Genomic DNA, 12,500 nt, shown 5'->3' with positions numbered 1-12,500 from the left:
GCATATGTAAACAACATTAAAAATTAGCTCTTACTACTGCATGGCTGTGTCACAGGTGAAGTGTTTGTACAGCACCATGTAATTAATGGACCAACTAACTGGTGATAATGACTTGATAATTACCCAACACTTTGGCGAGAAGTGGGGTTGCTCATGACTGCTTATGCTGTTACTGTATACCAGGTGTCAAACTGCATAATTAATCATTGATTATGAAAAATGAAACATATCCTGTAGTACAGTGTAGGTGATGAATGTAGTAGTGCGTTCTTGAAAAAATACCCATAGTGTTTTGTGTTATCAAGTCAGACTTGTGTTTAATTGAGTAAATGCAAACAACTGGGAAAGTATGATGTGACCTTTCTTGATTTCAAAAATGTCAGTATTGTTATGTTCAGTATTGTTCACTTGGCAAAGGTACGTGTATCATCTTCATTCCACACGTTTTGGTTAATTGAACATGTTTACGCCGTTTTCCACAGTGTGTGTGTATGTATGTGTATGTGCTATGTGTGTCTGAGTACGTGTGCGTGCGTGCATGCGCCACATGTGTATGTAATGCATGCACGCACGCACCACCCCCCCCACACACACACACACACACACACGTCGCCAAGGACAGTCACATTTAGCACACAGTGTAGGGTGACCATCCGTCCCGCGTAGCGCGTGCGCGTACAGCGTTTCAAGCCCAAATTATGCGTCCCGCGAATTGACAGTTTGTCCCGCATAATCAAGTGTGCTCGAAGAAGAAGAAGAAAAAAAGTCTCTCTATCCCTGAAACATAGGCAGTCACACAGGGGTTCCAAGACCCACCTGCATCAAAGCAAGTCAGAGGTGGGATATAACTTCGTCCCATGTTACTCTTTAACACCTTGTCCTAGCAGCAAACCGACCGATTCTTCCTTATGCGTTCTATATTAGTGAAAGCTAACCGCGAGTAGCGGCAGTTCTTAATACCGATGCGACGCGCACATCGCAACGCGAGGGAATTTAGGCTGACTTTTTGCCCAGTTGGGAGAGTCCAACAACACTGTGCCTTGGATCAATGTGAAAACAGACACTAGTTTATGACTTTTGCAACAGAATGCATCAGTGAAGCAGGAATTATGTTATCTAATTATTATTATTGCTACATGCAAGCTGTTTTCCCCTCACATGCTGTGATTCACAATACAGGACTAGATATTGTATTTCAACTACACGGTGCTACCCTGCATTCATTATAAAACCCCCTGGCATTTGTAACAGAATAAACATAAGAGCAGGAATTGCAATGCCAGCCAAGAATGGCTAGATCCAAATATTGAAGTGTTTCCCCCAAATGCTGTGATGTTGTAGCTTGTTAAACTTATTATTGTGAAATGTAGCCTACAGGTCCTTAAAGGTGTACAAAGTAGGCTATTGGTCCTCATAAGCTACCAATTTGGCACAACTGCACAGATGCACAAGGTGTCTTTTCAAGAGATTGAAATTATGTTCACTTATTGTATCACATGGAGGTCTACTGACAATGTAGATTGTCTAAATGTGTTGCCTATTAGCCTATTGATTATTTATCTGTAACACATATTCTGGTTCGAAAAAGATAACCATGGCCACCAAACTCTTCAATTGAACCACCAGACCCCAACGAAGGATCCATCTCAAAATATCAAACAGTATATTACGACAGCGCCTCTCTCTCTCGCTTCTGTATAATAACTGGATGAGCGAATGTGCGTTCCTTCCAGGAGTCATGTGACGCCGTGACGTCACTAAACTGCGTTCAGTGAGAAATGAATCTGCAAGACAACAACAACACAGGACATGGAAACGTGTGAATTTGTTTCTTGTGGCTCGTCTTTGGTGGACAAAAATAAAATGGATTACTATGAAGTATCACTTTGGCGAACCATTTTGCGGACGTAGTTGGAAGGCGGAAGCTGAGAGAGGTAGGTCCGCAAACTCCTGTTGTATCGTACCTGTGCTACCTAATGGAACTGTGAACCACTAGATCGACTTGTATGGTTACACACACCACGGCCAAAGCGTTCAAAAGGGTTTTAATGCACGCTAGGAGCTTTAAAACAGGTAAAATACGTGCCCGACGGGCCAGGGTTTAACCGAAAACAGCGCAGTTGAACAACTTTGCGCAGCACGCATGAAAATTTCTCGCAGTTTTCCCTTTCATCCTTTTCCCTAGGTCCACCCAAGATGGAATATGAATCCAAACTGGCCGGAATTCTCCTTTAATATTTGCAGCATTTAGAGGGAAAAACTGCACATTGGTTGCACGATATTATAGTGTCCATATGCGCAATGTTTAGGTTAGACCTACCTGCCTTGTGGCATATAAAGCCAAAGATTTAGGGGGATAGGCCTACATCACTTTATAGGCCTATATATATATATATATAGATGGTGGTCTGAAAGGCAAATGTTGGGGGGGGTGCGTGAGTGTGCGTGCACGCCAGGGTATGTCCCACATTGTCCCTCCGAAGCATACCCCTTGTCCCCCCTTGGACTTATTAGCAGGTGGTCACCCTAAGCACACTGTGACGGCTGCGTCAAATCACTTTATTTAATACTCATGATTTTATATAAATCAATAGTGTTTAATTTTATGATTAGCGTGCCAGTCAAGCTATGTTGACTAAAGACTATTTTGTACTGTCTGCAAATGTCAATGGCAATTTAGTGGACTTTATATTTCAGCACAAGATATATTTTTATTGCATTGCTATTTTTTTAAAATAAATTACAATTCATATTTTTGAAGGAAAATGCTTGGATACTAAATTTTCTTCTCGGAAATGTGTATGAAAAGTGTGTGTGTGTGTGTGTGTGTGTGTGTGTGTGTGTGTGTGTGTGTGTGTGTGTGTGTGTGTGTGTGTGTGTGTGTGTGAGAGAGAGAGAGAGAGAGAGAGAGAGAGAGAGAGAGAGAGAGTGTGTGTGTGTCTGAGAGAGTGTGTTCTCCTTCTGCAGTCTGAGCTGTGTCACAGTATCGATCCTTCTAATATCCATGAGTGTTTGCTGGAGAGTATCCAGCTATCAATTTAACACTGAGGGAGACTGAGGTAAAGTGTGTGTGTGTGTGTGTGTGTGTGTGTGTGTGTGTGTGTGTGTGTGTGTGTGTGTGTGTGTGTGTGTGTGTGTGTGTGTGTGTGTGTGTGTGTGTGTGTGTGTGTGTGTGTGTGTGTCTGTGTGTGTGTGTGTGTGTGTGTGTGTGTGTGTGTGTGTGTGTGTGTGCGTTATATCCACCACTGCATTCCCTACAGTTGTGTGAAGCACACTAGTGACACTTTAGCCCAAAGGACACACAATCACTATGGCAGGCCGTTTAGGTCAAAAAGCATTGGAATTGCCTCGCCTTCCCAATGAAAATGTCTCTGCACGCTGAAAAAATATTTCACTCTACACTGAATTTTTTCTTCATATATATTAATGGGGGCCAAAACACACTGGAATACTTGCCTCCATCCTGTAGAATTGCACAATAAAAGCAATAGAGAGAGAGAGAGAGAGACAGAGACAGAGACAGACAGAGGGAGTGGGAGATTAAGGGGGTGCAAGCACTAAGTGTGCAAGCACTTTTCACTGTATTCCGAAGGCATTTCAGTGCGTCCGAGAGAGAGAGAAAGAGGGGTGTGTGTGTGTGTGTGTATGTGACAGAGAGCAATAGAGAAAGACAGAGAGAGGAGAGCACGCAAGGATTTTTCAATGCGACCGGAAGGCATTTCACTGCATCCGGAAGGCCATTAGACTAGCAGTTTCGTTGTACTTTGAAGTTACAGTTTAGGTCCAGCAAAAACTTGAAATGATGCACAAATGCCTAATTGTAATCATTTCCTGCATGTCACCTATCAGTTAGATCAAATAACTAAGATGTTATTGATAGGCTATATTTTCACGCATTGTAGCCTACGCTGTCTCGAATGCAGGTACATAGGTATAGGCTTATCCAATGGCATACTGTCACCCGGTTCAGGACCCTGGACAGCTGCCGTTTGCAAGGGTGTCGCAGAATTAGATTTAGATAGCCTATTTCTGCTTTTTATTTTCTCAACAATTTTCGTCGGGAAATCAAAATGTCTTTTAATAGGACTAGCCTACACATATTTTTTTTTTTTTCAAAGAAAATGACATATAATGGGTAACTTTTAATTGGGTTGGTAGAATCCAGCGGTTCATTCACAACCATATATAGCACTGGCCTAATGTAGCCACGTGTCTGAGTAACCTATAGCCTGTCTAATTTGGACTTTGAATGAAAGTGTCACAGGTAGGGGGCGCACAGTTTTTGAAGTGACGCATCCATTTAAACCCACCGCTACTCTGAGGATGAGCTGCACAACACCAAAGTGGGTGGTCAGGGGTGGTCTCAGGCTACTGGCATAGGCAACGCACAACACACAACTGCAGTTCGTTAACCAAAAATATAGGCTAAACAATACAAAAAAATTGAGGGAAACAAAACACCGCAACCAAGAGGGCACACCTAAGGAGTTGCTGTCTACGTTGGGTAAATAAAATAGCAGTCCTGCGAGTAGCCCCTGGCATACTGGAGTCCGAACTTGGGTGAGAGAGAGAGATAGAGAGAGAAGGAGAGAGAGTGAGAGACAGGAGAGAGAGAGAGAGGGCGAGGAAGAGAGAGAAGAGAGAGTCGAGGGGCAGCGTGCCTTTCCGGGAGGTGGAGGCTTTCCACAGGGACGAGCTCAATGCTCGAGCTCACTTAACTTCTGGGGCGGGCATACACCCCCCCCCCCCCCCCTTCATTCTCCGCACGGCATCCTCCTGTTCTCCGAACGTGGACCATCATCATCCAGGATGTCGTCTCGCGCCTCCTTGGAGGGTGTCAGGTCGCCGCGGTTCCAATCCGTAGGATCTCGCAGTGCATTCTTCCGTCGTTTCCTACCCGAGGCCGGCTACCGGCAAATGTGGCCCCCTCCTCCAGTATGCTCCCCAGCTCAGGTCGTCACCTGCCGCTCTTCTTGCTCGCCATGGTGTTCCTCCTGCACATTCTCCCAACCCTGGATGAAAACCAGCGCAGCTCACCTGGGCCAATCACACCTTCCCACTCTCCCACTTCACCTGTTGCACATTTCATTAATTAACCAGTTTGTTCTCCTCAGTCGTGTCCAAAAGTTAAAACAATCCACCCCCCCCCCCAATGAATATAGTCACCCTGTGACACCAGCAGTAGTAGGGTTGGAAAGGGGGGTCCACGCGCACCCCTTTCCAACCCTACTTTTGAAGTAAACTACATACAGAGACAAATTAACACATTTCCCACACAATATTGACCTGATGAATGAATTTAAGTTGTTGTTTTTGACTTTTGACAACATTTAAACAGCACATTTGCTCTTAAACAGCAATAAAATGCCCCAGAATGCGTCAGAATATGACACTCAACTATCTTTTTATTCTTTTGAGTTTTGTTGTCTTTTTTCAACCACCTGCTGTTCCTTTATCATTTGCAGTGTACATGTGAATATTATATTGGGTATTAAGCTGAAATTATGACTCACAGTCTCCATTTTTGACCCTTTAATGCGCCTGACTGAAACCCAACAGACTGAAACAATGATACACAATGGGTCATAACTTTTGAAGTAAACTACATACAGAGAAAAATTAACACATTTGTCCACACAATATTAACCTGGGGAATGATATTAAGTTGTTGTCTTTGACATTTGACAACATTTAAATGGCATTTTTGGTCATAATCAGCAATGAAATGGCCTAAAATATCTAGACACTCAAGTATCTTTTCATTCTTTTGAGTTGTATTGTCTTTTTGTCCACCACCTGCTATTCCTTTATCATTTGCAGTGTAGATGTGAATATTATATTGGGTTTTAAGCTGAAATAATGACCCACAGTCTCCATTTTTAACCCTTTAATGCGCCTGACTGGAACCCGGCAGATTGAAACGATACAGAATGGGTCATAACTTTGGATGTAAACATCATACAGAGAGATCAACACATTTCCCCATACAATGTTGACCTAATGAATTGGGGTGGGTAATCAACCAGTGCTCTCCCCCATCCTCCTCCATGACTAAGGTACCCTGAGCATGGTACCGTCCTGCCGCACTGCTCCCGAGGGGCCGCCACTGAGGACTGCCCCTTTGCACGGGTGAGGCATAAATGCAATTTCGTTGTGTGCTCTCCTTGAGATAACATCAACAGTACAATGTGAGTCATCCATAAATCTCAGATCTTACAGAATCAATGTGCCTGCAAAAAAAACAAGGGAAAGGGGCATCAGTTCAACGACCGCATGTTTGTATTTCAAAGTGCTTTTTCTTCCTGTTTGATAGCAGCCTCAACAGTAGGCTATGGCACACGACTGGCACTGCAGCCAAACTCATTCGGACACTAGACATGCTGTCATTAAAATAGTAGACTATCAGCACTCACCATACTGAATTTGGAACATAAACACTGTAGGTCCTGCGGTGAATAGACTGTCAGTGACACTTAGGCCCACCAGGTCAATGGTTTGTAGTTTCCCGAAGTCTCCAGCGCTGAATACGAATCCCCATGTGGCGCAGACTGCCCCTTATGTTGATCTCGCCAGCATTCGACGTAGTTTCCAATATGTGTCTGGTCTACAGTAGGTACAGTACAGTTCAGTACAGTTCACTGTAATGAAGAGGTGGTATACCCAACCGTTGTCGGTAGCAGTACAAGGTCTGGCGCACAATGCCAATTGCAATGCACAATTCCTTGCCAGTTCCGCTTCTATTAATAGGTGGTAGGCCTACAATGGTCATTTCTCTTCGAAGTTCGTCATCGACCTGTCGCAGAACAGCCATCATGCACTGATATAATTGTTCTAGTAAACTTGAACACGTTCTTCCCTTCAATGCATCATACTGCCGTACCATGTTAGTGATATGGAGTATTATCCGAGCATGAGCTTCAAGTTCCTGAAAACAAACGGGGAACTTAGGACCCTTTTTTCAAAAGAGGGTTCTATGTTCCCCTCTGCTTCCAAGTAGACTGCTACCGCATAACAAAGAGCAGGTTGTTGTTGCACCTCTGACAGGTTAGGTTTAGGGATAATTTTGGTCAGGGCATGAATTTACAACTCAGAAACATCACATTACCGACAGGTTAGGTTTAGGGATGGTTTTGGGAAGGGCACAATTTGAAAACTCGGAAACATACAATGCGTGGAACATAGAACCCTTTTTTAGAAAAAGTGTCCTAAGTTCCCCGGTCCCATTCAAAGACTGGGGAACATAGGACCCGGGGAACATACAGCCACTGCAAAAATTGAGAGACCACTTCGAAATTCTCTGTTTTTCTGATTTTATTATGCATAGGTATGGGTTTGACTAAAACAAACTTTGTCATTTCATTCTATAAACTACCGACAACATTTCCTATTGTCATTTAGGTACTTTATTTGCAGAAAATCTCAAAATTGTCAAAATAATAGCCTACATAAGATGCAATGTTTCCAGAGAAAACAAGATGATCTTAACTTTAAAACAACATAATATGTATTAACTAACTAATGTATTAACTAACTATATTGAAAAAATCAATATTTGGTGGAATAAGCCCAATTTGCAGTCACACCTACATAAGATGCAATGTTTCCAAAGAAAACAAGATGATCTTAACTTTAAAACTGCATAATATGTATTAACACTAGAACTACCAGGATTTTTCTGCCTACCTAGAAGTACCAGAGAGGGGTCATTTGACCCTGCGGCTTTTACCTAATACACTAATCACTCATTTTGTTATGGTAATGAGGCTGTTAGGGGCCGTGTGTGGGGTGAGGGGTGAGGGGGTCACACCTTACAGTGCTAACAGCCAAGACAAACAGGGACAGACAGCTTCTTCCCAAGGGCTGTCAGCCTCCAAAATCACCACAGGTAAATAGCAACTTGCATGAAGATATCAGCAGCAAAGACAGATAGCACAGTTTGGCGGACAGTGTGTTACAGTTTTTCTCCATTGGTTTGGCTCATTTCTTGAAACTGAGATGTCATTCTCAAAACATGGACAAATCCCAAAACTAATTTGCAGTTCCTCACAACAGAATGGCATTTATCATTGCTTTCATCAAATTTCAAATGCTTTTGTACATGTCTCAAACATTTAGTACATCCTTGCAAATGGCTATGTACCCTACAGTTAACACAATCAGCTTACAGTTAGTAGAATTTTCAAATGAATGTACCTTGCTGATCTATCCCAATTGGTTGATTCTCAGTGTAATGGTTGTCCTGAAAACATATCAGCACATTTTCTTCATACAAGTCATCAATGAACGTGTGAATGTCCCATGTGATCATGACGAATCATATGACTGCAACCAGATAATGGTTGAATTACAGTTTTTCTCCATTGGTTTGGCTCATTTCTTGAAACTGAGATGACATTCCTATAACCATTGGGTCATTTGGCCAAACATTCTTACACTTCGGCACAACAGTTCAGATAGCAACATGTCATATACCTCCCAAAACACCTCATTCTTGCATCAGCACTAAACCGTCTCACATATAAATAGTCAGTACCATCAAAATGGCATAGATCCTTCTCAATTGCTTTGGCTCATTTGCATTCATTTAGTCCTTCTGTCAAAATAAACTGGATGGTTCAGCATAACTACATGGATCCTCATCACTCGCTCATATCACCCCAAAAACAGTTTACCCATGTGTCAAAACTAAATTTCTTCCCCACATATATCATCAGTACCCCCAAAATACATTGTCCCTTTGCCATTGTGTAAGCACTGCCAGTCAAAATGGTTAGGTGTTTTATCTACGTTCAGCTAACAGATTTCGACTATGTATAAAAATGAAAAAGTGAGTGAAACTTGAAGTTTGACAACACAGATAATTTACCAAGGACATTTATCAGTAACTTTCTTTACTGTAAATTCATATACAGAAAGTAATGCCCATATATCACAGGTTTCTCATGCACTGTAAAACCTTATAAGTTGAGTTTACTTACAAAAACCCAGAAAAGTGGTTGCCCTAGAAAAACTAAGTAATTATGAATGATTAAACTTACAATCTTTTGTGACCTCAACTGTTGTATATACTCATTATATGTAAAAGTTTAAGTTAAATGTACTTAAGTCCAAATTGATTAAACCTACCATCTTCCACAGTAGTAACTGTTTACTGTGGCCACACCACAGTTAGTTACTGTCACCCTACCCACACTACCATGATCCCGCCCCTCCATTCATCACCACAAAAGAGGTAGCTACCATGTTATTGTGGCACCTCCCATTCCTCACCATGACTGAGACAACTGTGGCATGGAACCAGTCCATCACACTGCTCTCTTGTATTAATAGACAAAACTATCCATAACCACTGAGAAATTCAAGTTTCTGCAGTATGTGCAATATTATTACCATTTAATTAATGTAATCTCCTGGATGATAGTACATTAACCAGTGTGCATAGAATACTCCTATTGAGCATAATTAGACAATCCTGAAATGTCAAGTAAGCAACACACCAAAAAGGATACCTGCTACCACAATACTCACTACCAACTAAATACCTAGCCAGCCAACAAACCAGTCCACCAGCCAACCAAAAGAGTCAGTTGTCAGCTAGCCAGCCAAAGAGCCGGCTAACCAACTAACACTCAGTTAGTCAGCCAACTAACCAACAAACAAGTCAGTTGTATGGCTAGCCAGCTAACAAACCAGCCATACAGTCAACCAAAAGAGTCAGTTAGCCAGCCAACCAGCTGGCCAACAAACAGTCAGTTGGTCGGTCAGTTAGCTCACTAACCAACAAGCCGGACAGAGAGCCAGCGAACCAGTCATTTAGGCAAGCAACTCAAGCATTGTGACAGTCTGAGTTTTTATAGAGGTGAAAGTTAACCATGTGACCAGAGTAATCAGGCATGTGGCAGCTGCAGGTAGTAATTCAATGAACTTGTAACAGTCCTATGTACTCAAGTGAGGGCAGGTACTAATTGACAGGTTGATTGGGCACTACCATTGTTCCTGGTTGATGGTAGGCAATGTCAATTATGTCATGCAGCATTTGACTTTCAATTGTGCAATGGCACTTCACAAGATAGCCTAATTTTACTAGGTGGCAATATTCTGATTTAAAATTGGATGCTGCAGCGTGGCCATATTGTCAGTTGAAATTTGAAACGATCTGTTAACATGAAACACACTGCAGGAATACATTCAACTGCCCACATCTGGGTAGAGGCCAGTTGGTGCAGCCTGAAGAAAAAGAGGTGGGGTATTAACCAAAACTTATGAATTTAATCCATTCAACTAAAACATATTCATCTGAACAACTATTTCCTCAAATAAGTTGTCAATACTCAGTATTCTTCAGAAATGCCATCAAACTTCTATTTTTTAGTGCATTTTAATTAGTCTTGGTAAGTACATTTGATGTCTGGGTTTACAGTGTAAGGCCTTTCAGAGGCTTTTAGGCTGCTTGCACCACCCTGACATTTTCAAGTATTTTCAACTAACAGTAAGCATCTATGCAAAAGTGGAATATATGGTTGTATTGTGAAAAGCCTGACAAGAAATAATCTGAAAAAAAAATTGGATGTCATACAAACATGTTTTATTTAAATTGAGTATAAACACAACTGTACAAAAAAACAGGTTTCAGAGGTCTTCAAAAAGTTCAAGAAAACACACAATAAATATATCTAGCCAAGACTTTTGAAGTTTGAATCTTGTAAACAAATGTGTTGGCAGCATAAAAGTGAAAAGGGCATTTAGAAATGTTTTGTTGTTTTCATACAAAATGCAAAAAAGAATGACTATGTCACTGCCACTGCCTGTCTTTGGCTCATTTCTCAAAACAGAGATAACATTCTCAAAATAACATGGACAAATGCCAAAGCAACTAGCAATTGTTCAAAACAGAATGTCGTTTGAAAAAATGTCATGAAATTAGCCAAATAACAGAGGAAACTGTAGTATACACGGTTGTAAAATTATTTATCTAGTTTAACTTTAACTAGTAAAGTTACAATACCATCTGACCTGTTGAACACTGTCATGAATTTACTATGTAATGAAATTCTTAAAATATGATGTCCTTGACTGTTTTGGGAATTGCGTAGACCACTTTGCATATGATGACTTACACAATGAAATAATGCTGACGTGTTTTGGAGAGGGCAACCATTAGACTGAAAATTGTCTAATTCGTTTAGATAAGCAAGGTCAATTTATTTGGAAAATGTGCTAAATGTATGCTGAATGTGTCAACTGAAGGGTATTTGTACACATCCATCTGCAGAGATGTACTAAACATTTGAGACATGTACAAAGCATTTGATATCTGATAAAAGCAATGAAAAATGCCATTGTGTTTTGGGAAATTGCAAGTTGGTTTGGGGATTTGTCCGTGTTGTTTTGAGAATGTCATCTCAGTTTCGAGAAATTAGCCAAACCAATCGAGAAAAACTGTAACATGTGAATCTCCCATGCCATGTGACCATAACGACTCATGTGAATGCAACCTGGCAATTGTTAGATGGATAAATACCAGTGCATGTGGACTACTGCTTCATTTCCCTCAAGAATTTTGTGGTGAAAGAAGCTCCTCTCCAAGGAACGAAGATGCAGAGATACAGCACTCAACAGGCATTGGAAATGATCCACACACGCACACACACACACACACACACTCTGTGTCTAAGTGACAGCTGTGAGCTGCTAACAGCTAGCCTAGCGAGCTAGACCCGTACAGCAAAAAGCTGTACCAGGGTCTAGGAGGGCTGGGCAGCAGTGTGGGCGGGATAAACGGTTGCTTCAGCACTCAACGCCACGCAATTGGATGGCAAACAACCAATCCCCACACACTTCTGTGTAACGTCACAGCTGTCTTGTGAAGCGGCAACTCCGAGCCGTCGTAGCAGTGAATGCGTGTGATCACCACAGCCACAAACAAGTTTCCTAATAAATCGTGTTTTCACTTACATAGTTCAAAAATGCCTCGTTTTCAACCACACGGCCCTTCTTGATCATCCAGCGAAATGTTGAGCAATTTGGGGCTTGTTAAATGGTTATATTTATGATTGTTGTCAACATGGCATGTTCGGTGTTAGCTAGCTAGCTGTATACCCATAACTAATACACCTGGATATTAGCTCTGTGTAATTGAGGACAGATTGGCTAGCCGCTAGACTCTAGGTGTCATTCCCATCTATTTAGTAAGCGACTTACAGACTTTCAAAGCTCCCAAATGTCTCGTTTTTAATGACATGGATCTTATTAGAATTTGGGGCAGGCATATAATACAAGGTTGGATACCTAGCTCTGTGTTATTGGCGACAGGTTAGCTAGCCAGCGAGGGCCCCTTTGTAGGTGGAGCGGCAAATTCGAGCCGTCGTAGCAGTGAATGCATGTGATGACCACAGCCACAAACAAGTGTCCTAATAAATCGTGTTTTCACTTATACAGTTCAAAAATGCCTCGTTTTCAACCACATGGCCCTCCTTGATCAACCAGCGAAATGTTGAGCC

The sequence above is a fragment of the Engraulis encrasicolus genome, chromosome 19, assembly GCF_034702125.1.
Source record: "Engraulis encrasicolus isolate BLACKSEA-1 chromosome 19, IST_EnEncr_1.0, whole genome shotgun sequence".
NCBI lineage: Eukaryota > Metazoa > Chordata > Actinopteri > Clupeiformes > Engraulidae > Engraulis > Engraulis encrasicolus.
This window is presented reverse-complemented; position numbering follows the sequence as displayed.